Genomic DNA, 27,952 nt, shown 5'->3' on the forward strand with positions numbered 1-27,952 from the left:
AGCGCTCTCAGGCATTGATGATGAAAAGATCTAGACTGTATAGCAAATTTGGCTTTTAAATATAAGACCCTTGAGAAGTGTAAAAACATAAACAAGAAAAAGAAATTATGAAGGATGTTAAAAAGTTAATTTTTTTACATTCTTACATGTGAAGGTGATACTTCTAAATCAAAAGATTTTTCTCAGTATTAAGATAGCTGAAAAGAATACATTTAGACAGAAGGCACAGGGGGGAATTGATATCTGTAAAGTATTTATTGTGTGATTATATACATGTGTGTGTGTGTGTGTGTGTGTGTGTGTATTTGTGGGGCAGTCAGGGTTGGCAGACATGCCCAGTGTCACAGAGTTGTGGAATGTCTTATGTCTGAGGCCAGATTTAGGCTTGGGTACTCCTGGGTCAAGAGCAAATACTTTATCCACTGTGTCACCTAGCTGCCCCATGAGGACATCTTTAAGATAAAATTAAGGTGTGAGAGAATTGCACTGGGAGAAAGAGAAAGGGAGAGGTAGAATGAGGAAGAGTATGTCACATAAAAGAAAAAGCTTATGGAGTGGCACGGAAGATGGGGAAGGAGTGGGGAGGTGATTGAGTCTTACTCTCATCAGAATTGGCTCCAAGAGAGAATAACATACACACTTGAGTGGGTACAGTAATACATCTTGCCCTGTGAGGAAGCAGAAGGGGAAGTGGATAAGGGGGGAATGGTGAAGTAAGGAAGGGCAGATTGGGGAGGAAGAATTAGAAGCTAAACACTTTTGAGGAAGGATGGGGTAAAAGAAGATAGAAGATAGAGTAAATATAATGGGGAGAAAATAAGATGGAAGGAAGCACAATTAGCAATAGCAACTGGGAAAAATAGAATCAGAGGCAAGAGCAATATATGATGATGAGGAGGAGGAGGATGAGGAGGATGAAGGTTTTTACTTTGCTAGGCTATGGTGAAGAAAATTCTTTGTCAGGTATAAGATGCTATACAAATGTTAGCTATTGCTGTTGCAGTAATCAACCTCATGGGTGTTTTTTAAAGAAATTTCCCTATTAAGTAGTATATAAATGTAGTTTACTATAAAAACAAAGCAAAACAAACAAACAAAAAAAGATGAGCAGGATGCTATCAGGAAAACCTGGAGTTACATGAGCCGATGCAAAGTGAACTGTACTTTATACAAAATAACAGCAATATTGCAAAATGATCTGCTGTGAATGACTTAGAAAATAACTGCACAATGCAATGATTGAAGACAACTCTGAAGGAGTTAAGAAAAATGCAGCTCATCTACAGAAAAAAACTGATGGTATCTGAATAAAGATGGAAGTTTATTTTGTTGTTGTTCTTGTTAGTTGCTTTTTTTTTAAAGTTTTTTTTTTTGTCTCCTATGTTTTCATGACTGCACATGTATAACTTATATTGAATTGCTTGAGTTCTTAAAGGGGGGATATGGAGTTAGGATGAGAATTCAGAATACAAAGTTTTAAAAATCAATGTTACAATTCATTTTTACATGTAAGGTGGGAAAAATTATAAATAAATAACATCAATGACTGAATTAGTTCTGTGTCTTATTTTGTGTCACATGTATTTAGTTGACTTAGCTCCTTTTCAGCTAGGATCTAAAGTATTCTTATTAAATGATAACCTACTAAAGTAAAGGAAAATTAGTTCACAATCATTAGTCTCTGTGAAATATTTTTGAAATTTAGGCTCTAGCTACATAATTATCAATTGACCAATCATTTTTTCATAGAAGAAAATAATTAGTCAAACTACTTGTTTGGCATTGACTAGACAGAACTGGTGATTGGTTGTTAGAATTATTCATTTTTGTCTGATTTTATGTCATAATAAATCATGAAAAAAGCCTGTAAAACAATTTGAAAACAAGTCACATTAGGCAGTGATTTCATTGGATGGTTCTGTTATCCAGTATAGCCATATACCAAGAGTTCTCTTCTAATTCTTATCTAATCCCACCCAGTTAAAAAAAAAAAGTCTGCTAAAAAGTCAAAATAATGGAATGCTAGTTTAACAACTTTGCTTTAACTCCCCCAAAATGTCTTCCACAAAGGAATAACAAACATGCCAAATTATTCTATATGGAATAACCAGCAAAAAGTCATAGTGAGTCATTTTTCAAGCCTAGAGCAACATAGGAAGATAAACAGAGAAATCTGCAGACACTTGGGTGGGGCTGTTTTAGAGTTTATCAGTGGAAGTGGTACCAGGTTGTTTAAGCACCAATGGAGGGGAGTAGCTCAGCACTCAGTAAGGAGACTGAAAAACTTGGCAGAAAGTGATCCCCGGGGACCACTATGCCAGTACTGGGAATAGGGATGGTAGTATCTAGTAGTTCTGTTACTCGTTATTTAATTCTTTGTCACAGTTAAAGAGGGTAAAGGAGCTTCCACATGTGTAAGCATCTAGATACAAAGCAATAGAGCATCAGAGAGACCTCTTAAGATCATACCACATTGGAAGCACTGAAAACCTACAGACGCATAGACTGAGCTGTGAAAGCAGCAGAAGAATGTAAGACAGAAGCTCAAGCTAGATATCTTTCCCAAAAGTGAGCAGAGCCTGACTCTAACATAAAAGTACAAAGTAAAAAAAAAAAGTAATAAAAAATGGGCAAACAACAACAACCAAAGAATCTAACCATAAAAAATTATGACAGGGAAGTTCAAGACACAAAATCAGAAGACTACAACAACAATAAGCCAAGCCATAATGAAAAAAAAATGCAGATTGCACACGATTCCAACAAAAATCCCTAGAAGAGCTAAAGAAGCATTTTTTTTAAAGAGCAAAAGAGGAAAAAATTGCAAATACCAAATAAAAATAGTAGAGAAAAATGTGAATAGAAATTATACATGAAAATAATTATGAAAAAAGTATTAACCATTTTTTATGAAGAAGCACAAAAAATCCTGAAGAAAAAAATCATTTAAAATTACAAGTCACTAAGTGGAAGCTAATGACTCTATATGATATCAAAAGAAAAATTTAAAAGACATAAAAGTGTGAAAAATAGAAAAAAATGAAATAGTTCATAGGAAAAGCCACTGACCTGGAAAATAGATGAAGGGGAAATAATTTTTAAAACATTGAACTACCTGAAAACTAGAAACAAAAACAATACAAAGCCTAGATGTTATATATTAAGAAATTATGAAGAGAAAATCCCCAGGTATCTTAGAACTAGGGGACAATGTAGAAAGTAAATCTAACAATCGTGTCTTGAAAGAAGTACTAAAATTTAAATTTCTAGGAATTTTTAATTAAAATCCAGAGTTCCAAGGTCAAAAATAAAATACTACAAGAACACACACACAAAAAAATTAAAATAGAGTTGAGACATGACAGGATCACACAAAAATTGGCAGCTGTGTCTATAAAACAGTAGACAGTTTGGAATATGATATTCCCAAAAGCAAAGGAGTTATAACCAACAATTATCTATTGAGCAAAACATAATAATCCTACAGGGGGAAAATAGATATTTAATGAAATAGAGGACTTTCAAGAATTCCTATTGTTGACCATAACTGAATAGAAGATAAAGTAATAAAGCAAGACTTATGATAAACATAAAAGGTAAACATGAGTAAGAAATCATAAGAGAATAAAAAAAAAAGTTTAACTTTATTTTCCTCTATGGGTAGATGATACATGTAATACACAACTTTATCATTGGTAGAGCACTTAAAAGAAGCCAATTAAAGAAATTTTAAGGATTCATAGGATTATGGGTTCACAGAGGTAGAGTTCTAAGGTGCCTTAGAGATCATCAAATCCATCTCCCTAATTTTATAGTTGAGGAAACTAATGCATCAAGAAGTGAAGGGAGTTGCTTGCTTTTACATACATTTAGAATTCAGTCAGATATTTCAAGATATCATAGGCTACTGGTGCCAATAATATAAAGGGAGTCTAAAGTCATAAATCCTCCACTAGAATTTTTTTTTATTAGTGATGGCTATACCTGTATTAGTGTATGGGGTGGAAATATTGGTGAAATATTCATGGTTAAAAATTAAGATATGTACTAGTTCATGGAGGCAAACTCTTTCCAGGAAATGGAAAAGTTTCCCATGTTAGAAGCAGTACACATTGATCCTTTCATACGCTAAAGCCAGCTCAAATTAAATTGCAAGAACTGATTGTTTATTTTTCAATGTAAGTATTTACATGTAAAAAATAGGCAAACATCACAAGCTAGGGCTTGACCAATTATTTCATTGATTTCCTGGACTTAAGAAATTGTTGGACAAGACTTTAATAATGGAGATGAAAATTAAAATTATATCATGCATTCATTTTTCCTCAAGAGAGTCAATTGCTAAACATTTACCAGCATATCCCTAATTTCATATCTGGAGTCAGATAGCTAGCTAGCTATAGAGATAGAGATAGAGATAGATACTCAGACACACACAGATGTGTGTGTCTACTGATTCAGTCTTAATCCAAATTATCTATATTTTATCTATTTTATGTAGGACATTTCCTATAATATCCCTTTCACCTAATCCTCACTCAAAAATTATGTCCCCTGGGAGATAACTTTCTCTGTTTCAAGGAAATCTGCGGATTACATCTAAATGAGATTATATGAACTCCTCCCCAAGACAGAGGATAATTAATTCTAGTAATATAATTTTCTGAAATAAAGAAGAGCAATATATTTCTTTAATAAAACTGGGATCTTTCAGAAGGAACCTAGGACCTGTAGGAGTTTCAACTCTGGAACCTATCATCTGCCAAATAAGTATCCTAGCTCCAGGTATTGTACTTTTTAATCATTTCACCAACTTGGCTTGACTCAACACTTGAATTCTGCCATATGCTTCTACTGTACCATGTCATTGCTAATGAGTGGGAATAAGAAATTCCTTTACTGCTCCCCATCTACCTTGCTATATTTTCCAGTATGTAAAAGCTAAAAGATAAAGAGTGAACTCCAGAGGTAGGATCATCCTCCATAACTAGCTAGCTTTGAGCGTTTCCTGAATTTTATTTTTATTTTTTTCTAGGACAGAAGGTTAAGACTCATTTTCTCAATCAACAAATAAATCAATCAACAATAATTTGTCAAGTGCATATGATGTGCCAGAAGCTGTACTATGTACTAGAGATACTAAAAAGAAGAAGAAAAACAAAATAAAACACCCCCAGTTTGAAATTTCTAACATCACCAACGTGGATTATAGCTTAAAAGAAAGACCAAGGCTAATCATCTGCATTGAAATAATAATTGAACCTATGCAGGTTGATCAGATTACTAGATGAAACAGTAAAAGAACAAAAGAAAGGAAGGAAGGAAGGAAGGAAGGAAGGAAGGAAGGAAGGAAGGAAGGAAGGAAGGAAGGAAGGAAGGAAGGAAGGAAGGAAGGAAAGAAGGAAGGAAAAAAAAAAGCAAAGGAAACAAGAAGGTTCTGGACAGACCCTTGTGGGTGAAGAGAAATAAAGGAGAGAATATAAAATTTCTTCTAGGAAAATATTTGGTGAATGAAAATAATTTAAACACTATAAAGCTGTTTTCTTACAACAATCATAGGACATAAGTGGTAAAACTATTCATTAATCCACATTTGCACATAAGGAAAATGTGGTTTTGAGTGTTCAAGTGATGAACTAATGCTCTCATTAGTATCAAAATTAAATTCTGAATTTAAACAAGGTCTCCTGATTCCCATTTTGGAACTCTGTGTTCTTAAAGCTTGGCAGCAACACGGGGCAGCTAGATGGCGCAGTGCATAGAGCACCGGCCCTGGTGTCAGGAGTACCTGAGTTCAAATCCAGCCTCTGACACTTAACACTTACTAGCTGTGTGACCCTGGGCAAGTCACTTAACCCCCACTGCCCCACAAAAAAAACACAAAAAAAACCCCAAAACCAATAACAATAAAGCTTTGCAACAGAGAAAAAAATCTATAAACATTGTGTTAAGTGAGAACTTATATAATATACTAGGATATGTTTTAAAGGGACAGCTAGGTGGTGCAGTGGATAGAGTGCTAGCCCTGGAGTTGGAATGACCTGAGTTGAAATCCTGCTTCAGACACTTACTAACTATGTGATCCTAGGCAAGTCACTTAACCCTCTCTGCTTCTGTTTCTTCATCAAAAATAAGCTATAGAAAGGAAGTATAGGACTCTTTGGCTTCCATATGTGGGATGAGTTAGACAGACTGAAACAATTCAGCCACAAAATGTTTTAAAGAGACACTAAGATAATATTAGTTACAGAAGCTTGGTAGCTACCTGGAATTTTGTTTGCAAAAAGTGACTGGTGAGAACTTCTTTATTTGAAAAATGTATTGAAATAGCCAATTTTCCAGTGGCATCTCCAATTATGCTGATTTGTTTGATTTAATTGACTAGTTGCTTTTCAATTTTGCCTAGATTCAGTCTGAAATATTCAAGCAACAAAATACTAATTAATCTTTTGGTGTTAAGTCCTTATTTGACTGATAAAGTATAGTGTTCCTTGGCTTCCATATGTGAATATGTGTATAAAGATAGCCCTACTTTCATTGTGTCTATTTGCAAAGCTATGTCAATAATGTGATTGTCCTTTTCAAGTCAACAAACATTTATATAGGGCCAATTATGTGACAGACATGCACTGTGCTAAGCATTGATGATACAGAGAAAAGCAAAAACGGTCCCTGTCCTAAAAAATTTAAAATATAATGTGAGAGATAACATACAAACAACTATGTGCAAACATGATATACCCTGGATAAAATAGAGAAAAATCACAAAAGAAGGGCACTGCCATTAAGGGAGCATAGATAAAGCTTTTGCCAAAGGTGAGATTTTAGATGAAACTTGAAAGAAGCTAGGGAATCTGGGAGATTGAGACAAGGAGGAAGATAATTCTACACATGGGGAAAGCCAGTGAAAATTCATGGGGTGATATGTCATGTGGTCAAATAGCAAGGCTGTTTGTGTAACTAGATTATTGAAGGTATAAAAGAGATAAATTTATAAGAATATTAGAAAGGTAGCAAGGGGGTAGGATATAAAAAAATTTAAAAACCAAGTAGAGGACTTTGTATGTGATCCTGAGAACCACTATAGTTTATTGAATAGAGGGATGAAATGGTCATACTTGTGCTTTGGGAAGATGACTCTGACAACTAAGTAGAGGATGGACTGAAGTGAGGAGAGATGTGATATAGAGAGACAAATCAGAAATCTATATAAATAGTCCAGGAATAAGGTGAAGAGAGCTTGGAGCAGGGTGGTAGCAGTTCATAAGTGAGAAGGCTCTATATAGAAGAGATGTTGTGAAGGTAGAATAGACAGGAATTGACAATATGTTAAATATGGAAGTTAAAGGAAAGTGAGGGGTGGGTCATGACACAGAGATTGTGAGCCTAGCTTATGGGAGAATGGTGGTGACTTTGACAGTAATAAGAAGTTAAGAAGAAAGGATTTTAGGGAAAAGATATTGAGCTCAGTTTTAGACATAAGGAGTTTAAGATGTTTACAGAACAACCTGGTTGAGATGCCAAATAGGCAGATGCATATGTCAGTCTGGAGATAAGGAAGGAGTTTGGGGATGGATAAATAGATCTGAAAGTTATCTAAATAGAGATGATAAGTGAATCAGTGAGACCTAATGAGATAACTAAGCAAAATTGTATAAAGTGAGGAGAAAAGAGGGCACAAGTCATTGAGTTGGAGAAGGGTAACTATCATTCATGGAGACAACATGGATTGAGATCCAGGAAAGGCAACTGACAACATGTCTGAGATAGACATGTTGGAGAAGAACCATGAGAGAATAGTGTTCTACAAACCTAGAGAAAAGAGAATACTAAGAAGAAGATGATTAGTTGTGTCAAAGGCAGTAGAGACATTAAGAGGGACAAAGATTAATAAAAGACTATTGGATTTGGTGATTAGAAAATCACAGGTACCTTGGAGAAGATACTTTCAATCAAATAAGTTCAGAAGACAGACTGCAAAAAGTTAAGAAAAGAGTGAGAAGGAAGTAGAGGGATTAATTAGAGGCAGCTTTTTCAAGGAGTTTAGCTATGAGAGGGCTGAGGGATGATGCATGATATAAGTGAAGGTTTTTTGAATATTGGGAGACTGAGATATGCCTGTGGGCAACAGGAAAGCATCTAGTAGACAGTGAGAGATTGACTGATAGTGAGATATGGAGATGATAGTGGGGACAGTCTCTTGGAAAAGATAGGAAGTAATGCGGTCCTTAATGCATGTTGACAAGTGTGCCTTGGTAAAGAAAAGGCCACTTCTTCACTGGAGACAGAAGAATAGGAGGAAATACTGGAGGAAGGAATATGTGACATGGGATGAAGAGAAAGTGAGAAGATTGAGTTGTAGTTGGATAGCTTTAATTTTTTTTACAGTGAAATATAAGGCAAGGTTCTCAATTGAGATGGTTGGGTGGAGAGGAGGCATGGGATGTTTGAAGAGGAATGCGAAAGCCTAGAAAAGCCTCTGTGCTAATTGAGATAGTGAACCTATTAAGGAAGTTTTAAAATTATTGCCTTGCTAAAGTAAGAGTGCCATTGAGATCATGTAATATAAATTTGTAGTGGTCCTCAATACATATGGTTTCATGATTGTCTCTAGGTTTGTTCAGTAGCACATGAATAGGAGGAAATACAGTGGTTTGTGGAGTGATGCAAGACTGGAGCTTGTTTAACTATTACTTTGGTAGTCAACCAAACCAAAATACTTATTTCCCTCAGGACAATTTCTAGCATTGATTTATACTTTAATAATATGGAAGGAAGTATTACATACCTTGAAAATGTCATCCACATGATCTCATGGTTAGATCTTAAGTTAAAACCATATCACATAGGGAAAAACACATCATATATATACATATATATTTTCACACACATATATGTAACTATATAAACACACACATGGATATGCATGGGTGTGTCTATACATGTGTGCATATACAAATATACATATATATCTATGAAATTTAAATTCACAGTTCAAATACAAAGCCCATTTTGAGGTTTGATTTGTATGCCAGGAATATATTTTGCATTTATTATGAAAATAAAATATGTTTTGTTTCTTAAAGAATACCACATAATTCCTGTGAGAATCATTCCTTGAAATTTAATAAACTAGTGTGCAAAGCCTATAAATCAGAACAAGCCTGATGCTATTCTAAAGATGGATAGGATTTTGTATACAATAAAGGAATATTAAGATTTACTGTTGGGGCACTCCTGACAATGTAACTTGTTTTAATGTTTCCCATTTTGTATGAATGTTGTTTAAATTATCAAAAGCTTTTCCAAATTCACTGCTTGAGAAAGGAGGGATATATATTACCATATTTTGTCAATGAAAATGTTTCATTCCAGATATATTCCTAACAAACACAAATACACCTAGTAAGAGCATATGGTTCAATTTATTAATCAGTGGTTTAATTGTAAAGTAATTGTCCTTTCTTATTTTTATGTTAAATATTTAAAATTATAACAATTTAGTATTAATATAACATTATTATTTTATTTTTAAATAGTTGCTACTGTAGATTTATCCTCTTTTGTGTATAGCCTCCCCCAAACGTTAAAGGTTTTATAGCATTTTTTGCTTCTAAACTAGAGGGAATAGGGATATCTCATAGGGTTTTGAGGAGAATATTGACACAGATCTTTTCTCTCAGATCACAGCCTCATAGATTTTTAATTGTAACGGTCTTTCAGGGTCAAATAGTTCAACATCTTCATTTTACAAATGTGGAGAGTGAGATACAAGGTGGTTTGGGCCCCAGGCTTTTGACTAAAAATAAATTCATTTTCCCCCTATTGTATCATATTATGCTTGATGTAGGAATATTATTTTGCTATCTAGGCAAGAATAGATTACAAAGTTGAGAAACTAGAAGAAGGGAGACAAATTATCATATTGCTATAATGGTCCAGAAGAGAAATGATGAAGGGCTGAAATAAGATGGTGAATATTTGAGAAAGAAAAAGGGAATGGATATAAGAAATATTATATGTTAAAACACATTATGAATGGAAAAATTATTATTTCGAGGGATGTGTGAGAGAAGGAAGAGTCAAAGTTAACTAACTAGTTGACAGGTGGATACTATTGCCCTTAATAGAATTAAAGACCCTTTAGGAAAATGGAGTGGGGTTTGTGCATGAAAATGATAAAATCTGTTTGCAACCTATTGAATATGAGATATTGATGAGACATATCAGTGGAGACAGACAGTATGCAAATAAAGATGTCAGATTAGAGTTCAGGAGACAGGGGGAAACAATTTATTTGGCAGGTTTTTTTTTTTTTCTAAGACCTCTTTTATGTTATTCTGCATCCTTCATATTGTACGTATGTAAAAGGAAGGGCCAAAATGTTATTTTTCTTTTTTATTCAACTTATTCATCCCATCTAGGCATGAACTCAAGTATTTATTGATGAGACTGCATACTAAAAACAGTAATAGCAAGTATCCTTGTGGCAAAATACCCTGCTGATGAGAGTTGAATGGGAAGTGTTTAGGAAAGAAACTTTCATTTATACTCTCATGGAGCTTATACATGATTGATAGACTACAAATGAGAGCCCCTTAGGCACTACATCCATTTGCAGAAAGGAAAAAGATCTAGCTTCATTTTCTTACTTTCACGAGGCAACTGATAGTTACAAAATGGCTACCTGCCAGTCCCTCTGTCATCAACAAGGAGTCATAAATGGCTAGAGGCACATGATAGAGCACTCAGCGGCATGTTGCCCTATTGCAATCCATTACTAACCCACTATGGCTGTATGCACAATTTCTAGCACATAGTAAACACTTAATAAACACTTATTTTACTACTTTGGATTCTGGAAATTAGCTGTTTTAACACTACCCTGAAATTGATCTCCTGTAAGAGAAATATAGGGGTCATTGCCATTCTGGAATCCTATGTTCCCATTAAAATGTAAATGACTTATTAGAAATTCAGGGTCATAAAATGAATGTTTTCTTTATATTTTTTTTCATCATGACATTTTCCAGTCACAGGAAAATGTGACTTCTTGAGAAATTAACTTATCACACCCTTCTGCCTCCTCTCACATCTTCATATTCTTTGTACACTTATGCTCTTAAGGGAGAAAGCTACCTATTGCTGCTATTGGTAGAGACCAGTCAGTTGTTCAAGTGTTACCTAAATAAGTCATATTCTCAGGGGGAGGACTGCTAGTTTTTTTTCTTTTTAGTAGCTAGAGAATTAGTCAAGAAGAGGTAACAGTCTCATGAGCATTCTGGAGTCATGATAATTATTTTTTCATTATTGGTATGGGAAATATTTTCCCAGGAAATTTTTGAGACAAATATCAATAATAACTTTGAAACATTTGGAAGAAGTATTTGGTAAAGTGGGAATGATTAAAAAAAAAAAGATGATGATATGATGATATGATGATGCAATACATGCACATTCAAAGGATTTTTACCACATCTATATAGCAGCCTTGTAGTGGGGAAATTCACTTAACCAATGCAGATTGTCACCCATTTATGACATAAAAGATAAAATCTGTGGAATTGGTTGAATCAGAACTTAAGTGATTTTTGCAAACGTCGCACAATTGAGAATAATAAAAGTACTTACATACCAACATGGATTTGTTATTTTACCAGTTATGATGTTACTTCCAACAATGCATATCACAAATCAAACAATTAGGCTCTTGTTCATGTTTTTGAAATCACCATAATGGATCGATTCAATGTTCTGAGATTTTTTTTTTTTTTGGCTTTCTCTTGATATCACAAAGGATGGCAGTGGAGTACACGAGTCATCCAATGGTTACCTTTTTCAAATGTCAAATGAATATCTCATCTACCTTTCTGATCATACATGTCCTTAATTATGACTTTTATTTGATTCTTCTTGTTACATGTTTCAAATGGATACACTCACACTGCATCTCCTTATGATCCTCTGAGTATTATTCTAGTTTGATTCTTCAGAGGTTGTAGTGACATATGACTCATAGTGATTCAACAACATGGGAAGAAAATTGATATTAAAAAGGTGTCCTTCATTTCAAAGAAAATGAGACATTAAAAAACCTGCATTTTCCTGCAGGCATTATAGCAAATACTTCTCTTATTCTTTCCTTGAGTCATTGCCCACTCACAGTATCTATACAAGTTATCTTTGATAAATTTTTAAGATGTGGGATGTGAACAATTTAAAAAAACACAGGAGAAGTGGCAGAACTAGCAGCACTACCACTAGGATGGAGCTGCATAGCCAATATGTGTGACTTCATCAAGGATCAGATGGTAGAGTTCAAGGAGGCCTTCCAGCTGTTTGACCAAACAGGAGATGGAAAGATCTTATACATCCAGTGTGGAGACATGATGCGGGCCCTGGGCCAGGACCCCACTAAAGCTGAGGTCCTCAAAGTCCTAGGGAATCCCAAGAGTGATGAGATGAATGTGAAGGTGCTGGAGTTTGAACACTTTCTGCCAATGCTGCAGACCATAGCAAAAAATAAGGCCAGGGCACATATGAAGACTAGGTAGAGGGGTTTTGGATGTTTGAAAAGGAAAGGAATGGCACTGTCATGGGGGCTGAAATAAAGCACATCCTCATCACTTTGGGTAAGAGGATGACAGAGGAAGAAGTGGAAGTGTTGGTGGCAGGGCATGAGGATAGTAACGGTTGTATCAACTATGAAGAGCTACTCTGGATGGTACTGAATGGTTGAGAACAAAACTTCCCTTTCCACAAAGAATGCCCAAACTTTCTCAGTGTGAAAATGATCTTCTCAACCCTCAATAAACTAACTACATTTTGGGGGTTACCAACATCCTTAATTCTAACCTCCACCACATGTCCTCTTTGGCCTACTTATTCTCTCCTTTCACCAAATATATTTGCTAACTGTTCCTAAAAAACAATGATGATGATGATGACAACAACAACAAACTGTTATATACTTTAAAAACATTATTCTCAGAATGGTCCATAGCTCTCACAAGACTGGCAAAGGTGTCAATAACACTATATCTATATCTATATCTATCTCTATCGATATCTATACACACATGTATATATATGCATATGTATATATGTATATGTTTTTTATGCGTATCTGTCTATATAGGTATATATACACATGTGTGTACATATGTATATGTGTATATATACATGTATATGAATAATCTGTTTTATATATATATATATATCAATCAAAGTATGAGGCATCTGATACAGGTTTACAAGGTGGCACAGTGGATAGAGTTTAAGACTTGAAATCAGGAAGACCCAAATTCATATCTGACCTCAGACACTTACTAGCTCTGTGACCCTGGGCAAGTCACTTAAGTGTGTTTTCCTAAGTTTCTTCTTCTATAAAATGAGCTGGAGAAGGAAGTGACAATCAACTCAAGTAATCTTGCCAAGAAAGCCTCAAATAGCCAGATGAATTTTATTATTTTTCTAGATGCATGAAATATTTTTGCTAATTTGCTTGGTATAGTACTAAATAAAGAAACTTAGGTAGGATTTCTTTTTTAATTATATTTGCTCGGCCTACCCATGAGCAATGAACATTATTCCAATTGATTAGATCTGACTTTATTTTTGTGAAAATCGTTTTATAATTCTGGTCAGATGGTTCCTGGCTTTGCCTTGGCAAATAGACTCCCAGTTATTTTAAATAGAATTTTTTTCTATCTGTTTTTGCTGTACTTTGTAAGTTACATATAGAAATGTTGATTATTTATTTGGGTTTATTTTGCATCCTGCAACTTTCTAAAGTGGTAAAAAATTTCAAGTATCTTTTTAGTTGATTTTCTAGGATTTTCTAAGTATAACATCATTTCTGCAAAGAGTAATAGTTTTGTTTCCTCATTAACTATTCTTATTCCATCAATTACTTTTCTTATTTCTATTGCTAACAATTCTTGTACAAAATTAAATAATAGAGATGATAATGGGCATTAATAGTTCACCCCTGATTGTATTTTTTTTTGAGGCAATTGGGGTTAAGTGACTTGCCCCAGGTCACACAGCTATTGTCAAGTGTCTGAAGCTGGATTTGAACTCAGGTCCTCCTGAATCCAGGGCCAGTGCTTTATCCATTGTGCCACCTAGCTGTCCTGTTTCTACTGCTTTTAATAGAAATGGATTCTGTATTTTGTCAAAAGACTTTTCTGTGTCTATTGAGATAATCATTTGATTTCTGTTGGTTTTGTTACTGATGTGGTCAATTATGCTGATAGTTTTCTTAAAACTGAACTAGCCCTGCATTCCTGGTATAAGTTCTACCTGGAAGATTCTGGTGTATGATTCTGTGATATATTACCGTAATCTTTTTGCTGGTATTATATTTAATTTTTTCACATTAATATTCATTAGGGAAATTGCTCTATAATTTTCTTTCTCTGTTTTAGCTCTTCCTGGTTTGGGTATCAGTACCATATTTGTCTCATTAAAGAAATTTGGTAGGACTCCTTCTGCACTTATTTAGCCTATAAGGGCCAAAATTAGTATGGGAAGAGTTAATTTGGCAGCTCCCTTTATATTGGGGTAAGAAAAGAAACAGCCTCTTTCAAAAACAAAGCAGGTTTATTAATGGGAACAAATTTAAAACACAAGTATGGTTAATATAACTAAGGACAATGAGAAAGAATCTAAATATCTGCGGTAAAAAGGCCCCAGGCACCCCGAACCTTCCTCCAGCCCAACCCACACCAAAGAGCTAGCTTTTTGCCTCAAAACACAAACTCGCCATCACCTGAAATCTGTAGCTCCAAGGAGAATTAGATTGCAGTCTCTTCTGTTTTGGTCTGAAGGTCAAACCCCAACAACTCCTCTAACTGGCTACCTTCCTTCCCTGTTTCTCTCAGAAAACTCTCCTCAGAAAAACTCCCCTCCCACTCTTCCTCTAACTGCCTCTCTAACTACTCTCTCTCACAGGTAACAACAGTACTTAGCCATGCTAAGTCTCCAATTGGCTCAGCACACCCACACTGGCTGTCCCTGTTATAATCTGGCCAGGCCCATGTGGGCATGGAGGAGCTACAAGGGGAAGCTTAGTTACTTAGTTTCAATAAATTTTCCCTGTGGTCAGAGTACCTCTTGTTTGTTTAATTATCTCTCAAAGTACACATCCATCTTCTCTTAGGCTTTTAAGCTTATATTTTTTTCAGTCTGACCAGAATGAAACAAAGATAGGGTTATGAAAACCCCAAATCACAACTAACTCCTTACATTTCCCCCTTTGCTTCATTAAGAAACATGGGGTGTTTCCTTGATGAAGCAAGCCAAATAGTTTATATATTATTTGGATTACTTGTTCTTGAAATGTTTGGTAAAATTCACTTGTGAATCCATCTGGTCCTGGGGATTTTTTCTTAGGAAGTTCAATGATGGCTTATTCAATTTATTTTATTTTTTTAAATTGGGTTATTTTAGGTATTTTATTTCTTCTTCTGTTAATATGAATAGTTTATATTTTTGTGGATATTCATCATGTGAGGAAATAATAGGATTTTGGGGACTTCCAGGGCCCCCAAAATGACACATACCTTAAAAGCTTCATTTCTGCCAGAGTATCTGTTCTCTAGGCTCAGATATCAGCAAGACTGTGCAGAACTGCCCTCAAATCCAGTGAACCAATAGATTTGAGTGATGCTAGCCAATGAGCTTTGAACAATGTTAATGGGAGGTCTCTTCTCCTGCCCTCAGTGAGCTTGCAGAGACTTGTAGTCTCTTGGGCCCTAGAACTGGGTGAGTGCCATTGCAGACTGTTAGGGTTCCTCATCTTCTCTCTTTTCTAGGTTTTCCTGTTTTACAGAGCCATGTGCACTCTCTTTACTAATATCTAATATACTTTAATAAATGTTTAGTGCCCCAAACTGGTACAGTAGTGTGATAAAATAATGGGTTTTTAGCAGATACTCAAAGTCCCACCTGGAGATTAATCTAAACTGATTGAATTAAGTGAGAGTGATTGACTGCTGATTAGCCTACTTCAAGTTAACTAGATTGTCAGCATACCTGGTCAGCCCTTAAGAAGGTATTGTTCTCAGAAGCTAACTCAACTTGAGACCACCTTCAAGTCCAGTGAACCAATGGATTTGGATGACACCTACCAATCAGCTTGAAGCAGTGTGTAGGGACCGCCTCTGCTCTGGACCTATAAAAAGTTTCCACACTCAGTTTGCTGGGAGTTCATGGTTGAAGCAGACTCCTGACAGAGGACTTGAGGAAGAACCTGACCAGGCTGGAACTCTAGGCTAGATAGACCTTTTCTTAACTTTCTGAACTCAATGTGCTCTCTTTTTACTAATACCTAGTATGTTTAATAAATGCTTGATGCAGAATTTTTAAATGTCACAATCTTTTTCATTTAAATTGTCAAATTTACCAGCATATAATTGGGCAAAATATTTTCTACTAATTGTCTTAATTTTCTTTTCCTTGATGGTGAGTTTACCCTGTTCACTTTTCATATTAATAATTTAGTTTTATTCTTTCCTTTTTTGATCAAATTAACCAAAGATTTATCTATTTAATTATTTTCATAAAAGCAGCTTATTAATTCAATGATTTTCTTACTTTTAAATTCATTAATCTCTCTTTTGATTGTCAGGATTACCAATTTGGTGGTTAGATGGGGATTTTTAATTCATTCATCTTCTAGTTTTGGGGGTTTTTTTGAGTGCATGCCCAATTCATTGATATGCCTTTTCTTTATTTTACTGCTGTAAGCAGTTGGAAATATAAATTTTCTCATAATTATCACTTTGGCTACATCTCATAAATGTTAATATGTTGTTTCATCCTTGTTATTTTCTTTAATGAAATCATGGATTTTGTTTTTATGATTTGTTCTTTGACCTCCCTAATATTTTAGGATCAGATTATTTAATTTCCAATGAACTTTTAATTTCTCATTCAATTGTTCATTATTGAATATATATATATTTTGCATTATGACATGAAAAGAATGTGTTTACTATTTCTGCTTTTTTGAATCTGTTTGTAAATTGGTGGTTTTTGTTTGTTTGTGAAGGTTTTTTTTTTTTGTTTGTTTTGTTTTGTGTAGGGCAATGAGGGTTAAGTGACTTTCCCAGAGTCAAACAGCTAGTAAGTGTCAATTGTTTGAGGCCAGATTTAAACTCAAGTCCTCCTGAATGTAGGGCTGGTGTTTTATCCACTGTGCCACCTATATGACCCCTTGGTTATAAGGTGTTTTTTTGTTTGTCTCCTTTTGTTTTGTTTTTTTGCTCTAATACATGATCAATTTTTGTGTAGGTCCCATGTCTTGCTGAGAAGTAGGTATAGTGCTTTCTATTCCCATTGAATTTTCTTTTTTAAAAATTTTTTGGGCATTTTTTTCATTTTCTCTTTTTATTATTTATTTTTATTTCAAATAGCATCCTTCAATACATGGTCAACAAAGCCTAGAAGCAAGGGATAGAAAGAGAAATTCCATTTGAAATAACTGTAGACTATATAAAATTGGGACTCTAATTTTCTCCAGAGATCCATCATATCTAACTTTTCAGAATTTTATTCATTTCCTTAACATATTTCTTGTTTATTTTTATTTTTTGGTTAGATTGATTCAGTTCTGAGAGGGAAAAGTTAAACCCCTCCACCCCAGGATATTTTTATTTTCTATTTCCTCCTACAACTCATTCAACTTTCCTTTCAAAAATTTAGATGCTATACCACTTGGTGCATATATGTTAAGTATTCATATGACTTCCTTGTCTGCTGTACCTTTGGCCAAGATATAGTTTCCTCCTTTATCAATTTTGTCTGGATCTATTTTTGCTTTAGCTTTGTCTGAAATCATGATTGCTATCCCTTCTTTCTTTGCTTCAGCTGAAGCATAATAAATTCTATTCTGGTCCGTTATATTTAACCCATGTGTATCTCTCTGCTTCAGATGTGTTTCTTATAAATAACATAAGTGTACTATTTGGGTTTTTAATCCATTCTGTTATATGTGTTTTGTTGATGGGTGAGTGCATTCTGTTCCATTTATGCTTGTGATTACTGTGTTTCTTTCGCTCCATGCTATTTTTCACTAGTTTATTCCCCCTTACCCCTGAACCATTAGTAACTTACAAATACTTTATTTCTGATCACTATTTCCCCCATATGCCATTCCTTATATCAGTTTCCTCTCACTCTTCTATTATCCTCATGCCTTTTTTAACTTCCTTCATAGGTAAGATAGATTTCTATGTCCAACTGAGTGTGTATGTTACTCCCTCTTTGAGCCAATTTTGATGAGAGTTTAATCTTTGCCTGCCAGCCCCCCCGCCCCCATCTTCCCCTCCATTGAGATTGTTCTTTCATACCTATTTTGTTTGTAGGACAATTTGAACAAATTCAATTTCCCCCCTCCATCTACTTTCATGCAATTTATTTCTTATTGCTTTATTTTGTTTTCGGGTGTGTTGTCCCATCAATGTCATAACCACACTCTCTACACATATTCCTTTTAATTGTCTTTATAATAATGTGCTTAAGACTTACAAATATCTTGTCATATATAATTATAAACATGTTAAACTTATTGAATTTCTTAGGGTTTTTCTTGTTTCTTTTTTAATTTTTTGTTTCCCTTGAGTCTTGTATTTTGGGATGAAATTTTTTATTCAACTCTGGCCTTTTAATCAGAAATGCTTGAAAGATCACATTCCATCTTCCTGGGTAGGTGATCTCCTTTGCCTTCCACTATATTATATTCCAAGCCTTGTAGTTCTTTTATGTGAAGGTGACAAATCCTGCATAATCCTAACTCTAGCTCCATGGTATTTGAATTGTTTCTTTTTGGCTGTTTGCAACACTTCTCCTTGTTCCATGAGCTTTGATGTTTGGCTATGGTGTCCCTGGGAATTTTCATTTTAGGATCTCTTTCAGGAGGTGATGGGTGGATTCTTTGAATTTTCATTTTGCCCTCTGTTTTTCATATATCAGCACAGTTTCCTTTGATAATTTCTTGAAAGATAATGTCCAGGATTATTATTATTATTATGCCTTTCAGGTAGTCCAATAATTCTTATATTATCTCTCCTGAATCAACATTAGGTCAGCTACTTTTCCAATGAGAAATTTCATATTTTCTTATATTATTTTTATTTTTTTTTAATTTTGCTTATGGTACCTTGATGTCTCATAGAGTCATTAGTTTCCATTTGTTAAATTCTAATTTTTGAAGATTTTTTTTCTTCAGTTACATTTTTGTCCCTCCTTTTCTAGTTGGATTCATATTTTTTCTTAAGGGAGTTATTTTCCTCATTAAATTTTTGTATATATTTACATTATTCTCTTGCATTACTTTTTATCTCTTCCCCCATTTTTTCTATTTCTGTAATTTCCTTGTCAATGTCCTTCTAAAGCTCTTTAAGAAACTGACTTTGGGAGAGTGGTGGGTGGAGCCAAGATGGCAGAGGAAAGGCAGTGAGCTCCCAAACTCATGACAAGATCGCTCCAAAATACATAGAAATAAGGTCATAGGAAAATGCCTGGAGCAGCAAAACCCACAGAAGAATGTGCTGAAATCATCTTCTAACCAAGAACGGCTTGGAAGGTCAGAAGGAGGGAGCTGCTGTGCTGATACAGGAGTTGGGCCCAACCCCACAATCACCCTGACACAGATCCAGTCTCAGGAAGTCCGCACCAGAGAAGGAGACCCCAGAGCCCCTGAATCAGCTGAAGCACCAGTGTCATCTGGAACTAAGCTCGCAGTCTGGTGAGTGGGCTGAGCCCTGGGCAGGGGAGTGACTACAGGGATCTATGCTGGTGCTAAGGCAGAACTTGGATTTTACACACCTACTGAGAAACAGGTGGTAGGCCCGAGTAGAAGTGACCCAGGTGGTGGAGGGGCAAAGGCTCATCAGAGCTAACAACCACGACACACAAAGCTGGTTGATTTGCAAGTTGGTCTGGGGTCATCTAGGACCAGGAAACAGGCCAGGCAAGGGAAGAACCTGATTCTCCTTAAATCATACCACCTGGGGTGTCTTAACCTTGGGATACTGCAGCCTGGAAACAGTGCCCCACTTTAAGGAGCTAAAAGTCTAGTAAAAGAAAGGCAAGATGAGCTGACAGAAAAAGGTGCAGACCATAGAAAGTTTCTTCAGTAACAAGGAAGAACAAGGGGCACCCTCAGAGGAAGATGTCAACATCAGGGCCCCTATATCTAAAGCTTCCAAGAAAAATATGAATTGGTCTCATGCCATAGAGGTGGTCAAAAAGGACTTTGAAGATAAAATTAGAGATGTAGAGGAAAAAAATGGAAAGAGAAATGAGGGTGATGCAGGAAAGACATGAGAAAAAAGTCAACAGCTTGAAAAGTCAAATGGAAAAGGAGGTACAAAAGCTCTCTGATGAAAATAATTGCCTAAGAATGAGGATTGAACAAATGGAAGCCAGTGACTTTATGAGAAACCAAGACACAATAAAGCAAATCCAAGTGAATAAAAAAATAGAGGGCAATGTGAAATATCTTCTGGGAAAAACTGCCGACCTGGAAAATAGGTCCAAGAGAGATAATTTGAAAAATTATTGGTCTACCTGAAAACCGTGATCAAGGAAAGAGCTTAGACACCATCTTCCAAGATATTCTCAGGGAAAATTGCCCTGAAATTCTAGAAGAAGAAGCTAAAATAGAAATTGAAAGAATCCACTGATCACCTCCAGAAAGAGATCCCCAAAAGAAAACTCCTAGGAATATTAGAGCCAAATTCCAGAGCTCTCAGGTCAATGAGAAAATATTACAAGCTGCCAAAAAGAAAGAATTCAAGTACTGTGGAGCCCCAGTCAGGATAGCACAAGATCTAGCCGCTTCCACATTAAAGGACCAGAGGGCATGGAATAAGATATTCCAAAGGGCAAAGGAAATGGGATTACAACCATGAATCACCTACCCACCAAAACTCAGCATTATCTTTCAGTGGAAAAAATGGGACTTTAATGAAAAAGAGGACCTTCAGGTATTCATGATGAAAAGACCTGAACTGAATGGCAAATTTGACTTTCAAATACAAGACCCTAGAGAACCATGAAAAAAACCAACATGTAGCTGGGTGACATACCTGGGGTTGCGGGCAACTGTCTTGTGTCTGAGGCCAGGTTTTGGCTGGGATGCCCCTGGGTCCAGGGGTGATGATTTGCCCACTGTGTCACTTAGCTGGATGATAACATCTTTAGAGTTAAATTGAGGGGTTAAGGGAATTCATTGGGGGAGGGGGAAGGGCAGAAGTGAAATTCTACATGAAAGTAACAAGGAAAGGCTTATGGAGTGAGGGAAGAGATGGGAGAGGAGCAGGGTAGTAAATGAATTTTACACTCATCAGAAAAGGCTCAAAGATCTTAAACTCATCAGAGCTGCATCAAGGAGGGACTAATAGACATACCCAACTGGGTGGAGTAATCTATTTAATCTGGGCAGTAAATGAGCCTAATACTCATTAAAATTGGCTCAAAGACCTCAATCTCCTTAGAATTGGCTCAAGGAGGGACTAATGTACACAGTCAATTGGGTAGAGTAATCTCTCTAACCCTGCAGGAAAATAGGAGGGGAAGGGGATAAAGAGAGAGGGGCAAAAGAAGGAAGGGCAGAGTGGGGGAGGGGACAGACAGAAGCAAATCCCTTTTGAAGAGTGATAGGATGAAAGAAGATGGATAATAGAATAAATATCATGGGGAAGGGAATAGGATGGAAGGGAAACAGTTAACAATAGTAATCATGAAAAAGAGAAAAGGGGGGAAATTGTACAAAAAATATTTATAGCAACTATTGGTGGAGGCTAAGAATTGAGAGTCAAGGGAATGTCCATCAATTGAGGAATGATGGAAAAAGCTATGTTATATGATTGTAGTGGAATGCACTTGTGCTACAGGAAATGACAAACAGGATGATCCCCCAAAACCTTGAAAGACTAATGAACATCGATGTATGGTGAAGTGAGTAGAGCTGAGAAGACATTGTGCATAGTGACAGCAGTATTGTTCAAGGAATAATTGTGTATGACATAGCTACTCTCAGCAGTACAATGATCCAGGACAATCCCAAGGAACTAATGAGGAAGCATACTATGCACTGCTATAGAAAGAACTGATAAAAAGAACACTTGTGGATTGTACATATATAACCTGATTGTGATCTTGTGGAGGGGGGGGAAAGGGAGGGAGGGAGGGAGAAAAATTTGCAACTCTAAATCTTATGAAAATGAATGTTGAAAACTACCCTTACATGTAAATGGAAAATAAAATAAATCTTTGTTGAGAGAAGAAAAAAAAGAAACTGATTTTGGGCCTGAGATTAATTCATATTTTTCTTTTAAGTTCCACCTTTGTCCATTTTGTTACTATTATCCTCCTCTAAGTTTATACTTGGATTTTGTGTATCACTATAATAACTTTTTTTTTTTTTTTTTTTTTTTTTTTTTTTTTTAGGCAATGGGGGTTAAGTGACTTGCCCAGGGTCACACAGCTAATAAGTGTCAAGTGTCTGAGGCCGGATTTGAACTCAGGTACTCCTGAATCCAGGGCTGGTGCTTTAACCACTGCGCCATCTAGCTGCCCCCATAATAACTTTCAATAGTTAAGCTTCTATTTTGTTTGTTTGATTTTGCCCATTTTATGGCTTTTTGTTACTTGATGTTTTTATGAGAGAGTTGGACTCTATTCCTGCACTGTTTCTAATTTTTGTACTGAGGTTCTGTGTCTTACTGGAGGATTTCACTGGGTTTCAGGGCTTAACCACTTACTTTATTTGTATAGTAAGCTTACCTTCTGACTGGCATTAGGGATTAGTCCTCCATTTTGGCATCCCCGGGCATGGGTTGGCTATCTCCAGGGGTGGTGTCCTGGTGCTAGATAGCAAAAGTTAACTAAGTCTTTCCCGTGGCTGTCCCTAGAAGGGTGATCTGGTTGATGGTCTGCCTCAGGGGTAGTACTCGACTGAAGGGTTGCTCTGTTAACCAGGCCCCTTGGTTAGCAGGCCCTGGAATGGTAATTTTATTGCAGATATACTGAGGGTTGGAGCCCTCTGCTGCTGGTTTGCTTTGGAAATAGAGTATTATTCCAGGGTAGGAATTTTCTTTTGAACTGTCTTGGGGCTTCATTACCATTCAATGGTGGGGTCAAGGCCTCCCTAGTGTTCTGTGCTACCTGTGGGGTTCCTGGTGAGGGTTCCTACTATGTTTCCCTGACTGCTCACTTAGCCTTATGAGGCTAATGGTAGGCAGGATGGTGAAGGCTCACTGGTGATTTGCCCCAGGCTCAGAGCCATGCTTGAGGCTCCCTGCTGTGAGCTCAGAAATTGCTGCTGCTTCTGCTCTTAGATGTCATTTTCCTTCTAAGACAAACCTTTCTTGCTGGACTGGTAAACTGCTACCCTACTCTTGGAATGATTCAGACCCAGTTTTCTATTCATTTGGAGGGAAAATTTGGAAGAGCTCCAGAGGATTCCTTCATTACTCCACCATCTTGGCAATGGAAGTCCACAGTGGTTCTGTAATATCAGCAGTTTTCCTTGATAATTTCTTGAGAGATGATATCCAGGCTCTTTTTTTTTTTTTTTTGATCATGGCTTTCAAGTACTGCAATAATTTTAAAATTATCCCTCTGGATCTATTTTCCAGGTCAGTTGTTTGCTCCAATGAAACATTTCATATTGTCTTGTATTTTTTTTCCCATTATTTGGTGTTCTTTTATGGTTTACATTTTCTTTCACATAAAGTCATTAGATTCCATTTGCCCAATTCTAAGTTTTAAGGAGTTAGCTTTTTCAGTGAATTTTTATACCTCTTTTCCCATTTGGCCAATTCTTCTTTTGAAGGCATTCGTTTCCTCATTGTATATTTGTACCTCTTTTAACACTTAGCCTAGTGTGTTTTTTTAATTAATAAAGTATTTTATTTTTTTTCCTGTTACATGTAAAGATAGTTCTCAACTTTTGTTTATACAAGCTTTCCAATTTCAGATTTTTATCCCTCCCTCCCCTCCCTCCTCCCTCTCCTAGACAGCAGGTAATCTGATATAGGTTATATATATATATATATGTATGTATATATATATATGTTTATATATATATATACATATATATGTTTATATATACATACATATATATATATATACACACATAATAACATTAAACATATTTCTGCATTAGTCATGTTATAAGAGAAAAATCAGAGCAATGACAAAAAACCTCAAAATGGAAAACATCAGCACCAAAAACAAAAGAAATAGTATGGTTCATTCAGCATCTATACTCCACAGTTCTTTTTTTTTTCCCTTGGATTTGGAGATCCTCTTCTATCATGACTTCCCTGGAACTCTTCTGTAACATTGCATTGGTGAGAAGAATATAGTCCATCACAGTAGATCAACACCCTATGTTGATGATACTGTGTACAACGTTCTTCTGGTTCTGCTCATCTCAGTCATCATCAGCCCATGCAAGACCCTCCAGGTTTCTCTGAACTCCTCCTGCTCATCATTTCTTACAACACAAGAGTATTCCATTGTATCTATATAACACAACTTGTCCAGCCATTCCCCAATTGATGGACATCGCCTCAACTTCCAATTCGTTGCCACCACATAAAGAACAGCTATAAATATTTTTGTACATGTGGGTTCCTTCCCCCTTTCCATCATTTCTTTGGGAAAAAGACCCAAAAGTGGTATTGCTGGGTCAAAGGGTATGCACAGCATTATTGCCCATTGGGCATAATTCCAAATTGCTCTCCAGCTCAACCAACAATGCATTAGTGTTCCAATTTTTCCACAGCTTCTTCAACATTTATTATTTTCCTTTTTTTTCATTTTAGCTAATCTGATAGGTGTCAAGTGGTACCTCAGAGTTGTTTTAATCTGCATCTCTCTAATCATTAGAGATGTAGAGCATTTTTTTCATATGGGAATAGATAGCTTTGATTTCTTCATCAGAAAACTGCCTGTTCATATCCTTTGACCATTTCTCAATTGGGGAATGACTTGGATTCTTATAAATTTTATTTAGTTACCTATATATTTTAGAAATGAGGTCTTTATCAGAAGTACTGTCCATAAAAATTGTTTCCCAGCTTTCTGCCTTCTTCTAATTTTGGATGCATTGCTTCTGTTTGTACAAAAAATTTTTAATTTAATGTAATTAAAATCATCCATTTTGCATTTTATAATATACTCTATCTCTTGTTTGGTCATAAACTGTTTTGCTTTCCAAAGATCTTATAGGTAGACTATTCCTTTCTCTTCTAATTTACCTATGGTATCACCTCTTGTGTCTAAATCATGTATCCATTTTGACCTTATTTTAGAATGAGGTGTCAGATGTTGGTCTATGCCTAATTTCTGCCATACTATCTTCCAGTTTTCCCAGCAGTTTTTGTCAAATACTGAGTTCCTTTGCCAGAGGCGGGAGTCTTTGGGTTTATCAAACACTACTTTACTAGTGTCATTTACTACTGTGTTTCCTGTGCCTAGCCTATTCCATTGATCCTCTACTCTATTTCTTAGCCAGTACCAGATAGTTTTGATGACTGCTGCTTTATAGTAAAGCTCTAGGTTTGGTACTGCTAACCCACCTTCCTGTGAATTTTTTTTCATTATTTTCCTGGATATTCTTGAATTTTTGTTTTTCCAGATGAATTTTGTTATTATTTTTTCTAGCTCTATAAAATAATTTTTAGGTAGTCTGATTGGTATGGCACTGAATAAGTAAATTACTTTAGGCAGTATTGTCATTTTTACTATATTGGCTCTGCCTATCCATGAGCAATTGATATCTTTCCAATTATTTAGATCTGATTTGATTTGTGTGAAGAGTGTTTGGTAGTTGTGTTCATAGAGTTCCTGGGTTTGTCTTGGCAAGTAGACTCCCAAGTATTTTATATTATCTACAGTTACTTTAAATGGAATTTCTCTTTCTATCTCTTGCTGCTGGACTTTGTCGGTCATGTATAGAAATGCTGATGATTTATGTGGATTTATTTTATATCCTGCTACTTTGCTAAAGTTGTTAATTGTTTCAAGTAATTTTTGACTTGATTCTCGAGGATTCCTTAAGTATACCATCATATCATCTGCAAAGAGTGATAGTTTTGTTTCCTCCTTGCCTATTCTAATTCCTTTAATTGCTTTCTCTTCTCTGATTGCTAAAGCTACCATTTCTAGTACAATATTAAATAATAGGGATGATAATGGACATCACTGTTTCACCCCTGATCTTATTGAGAAGGCCTCTAAATTTATCTCCATTGTATATAATACTTGCCGATGGTTTTAGGTAGATACTCTTTATTATTTTAAGTAAAGCTCCACCTATTCCTAAACTCTAGTATTTTTATGAGGAATGGGTGGTGTATTTTGTCAAAAGCTTTCTCTGCATCTATTGAGATAATCATATGATTTTGGTTGGTTTTCTTATTGATGTGGTTGATTATGTTAATAGTTTTCCTAATGTTGAACCGGCCCTGCATTCTTGGTATAAATCCCATCTTGTCATAGTGTATTATCCTGGTGATCCCTTGCTGTAATCTCCTTGCAAATATCTTATTTAAGATTTTAGCATCAATATTCATTAGGGAAATTGGTCTATAATTTTCTTTCTCTGTTTTTGCTTTGCCTGGTTTTGGTATCACCACCATATTTGTGTCATAAAAAGAATTTGGTAGAACTCCTTCTTCACCTATTTTCTGAAATAATTTGTATAATATTGGAATTAATTGTTCTTTAAATATTTTGTAAAATTCACCTGTAAACCCATCTGGCCCTGGGGATTTTTTCTTAGGAAGTTCATTAATGGCTTTTTCAATTTCTTTTTCTAATATGGGTTTATTTAAGGATTTTATTTCCTCTTCAGTTAACCTGGGCAGTGTGAGATTTAACTCCCCTTTAACCTTTCCCATATATATATATATATATATATATATATACACACACATACATACATACATATATACATACATACATACATATATACATACATACATACATATATATATATATATATATATATATATATATATATATATATATATATATATATATATATATATATATATATAACAGACCAGTAAGTGAAAGAAGCCTCTGACCTTTAGTTAGAGCTTTTTTTGTTTGGGAATTAATTAGCCAACAAAAACAAGGTGATGTTGATTAGAGGGATAGGAAAGTAGAAATACAAATAAGTATTCTTAGATCTAAGCTTAGTCTATATTCCATATAGAACTCACCAAAAACCCAAGGTCACCTCTGAGGTTGCGAACCGCGTCAAGCATGTGCTGTTATGGCAGACCAGGCCGAGTTGAACCTGAGTGAGCATTTGTGTGTGCAGAGTAAGCCAGCAGGCAAGGAGAGTGAAAAAAGAGAGAGCTCACTTCCATTCTCTGCTTGCCTTTAAGCTAACACCCCAGAAGTGGAGTGCTTAGCAGACGGAAGTGGAGTGATTAGCAGACGCATGGGCGGTTCATCACGGTCTCCTCCCTGAACGGGTAGTCCTTCAAAAACTGGCGTCTTTCAGTTATCCTAACCAACTTGTTAAAAGCTTTAACTTTTTACCACAGCAGTTTGTATTTTTGTAAATATTCATCCATTTCATTTAGATTGTCAAATTTATTGGAATACAGTTAGGCAAAATAATTCCTAATTATTGATTTAATTTCTACTTTGTTGGTGATAACATCACCCTTTTCATTTTTGATACTGGTAATTTGGTTTTCTTCTTTCTTTTTTAAATCAAATTAACCAATATTTTATCTATTTTATTGGTTTTTTCATAAAACCAGCTCTTAGTTTTATTGATTAATTCTAGAGTTGTTTTTGCTTTCAATCTCATTAATTTCTACTTTAATTTTCAGGATCTCTAGTTTAGCATCTAATTGGGGATTTCCAATTTGTTCTTTTTCTAGCTTTTTAAGTTGCATGCCGAATTCAT

General features: G+C 35.5%; 1 pseudogene; it reads left to right on the forward strand.

Moving 5' to 3' along the window:
* Window positions 1-12,284: 12,284 nt before the first annotated feature.
* Window positions 12,285-12,739, forward strand: LOC122747040 (annotated as a pseudogene).
* The last annotated feature ends 15,213 nt before the right edge of the window (window positions 12,740-27,952 follow it).

The sequence above is a fragment of the Dromiciops gliroides genome, chromosome 1, assembly GCF_019393635.1.
Source record: "Dromiciops gliroides isolate mDroGli1 chromosome 1, mDroGli1.pri, whole genome shotgun sequence".
Lineage (NCBI taxonomy): Eukaryota > Metazoa > Chordata > Mammalia > Microbiotheria > Microbiotheriidae > Dromiciops > Dromiciops gliroides.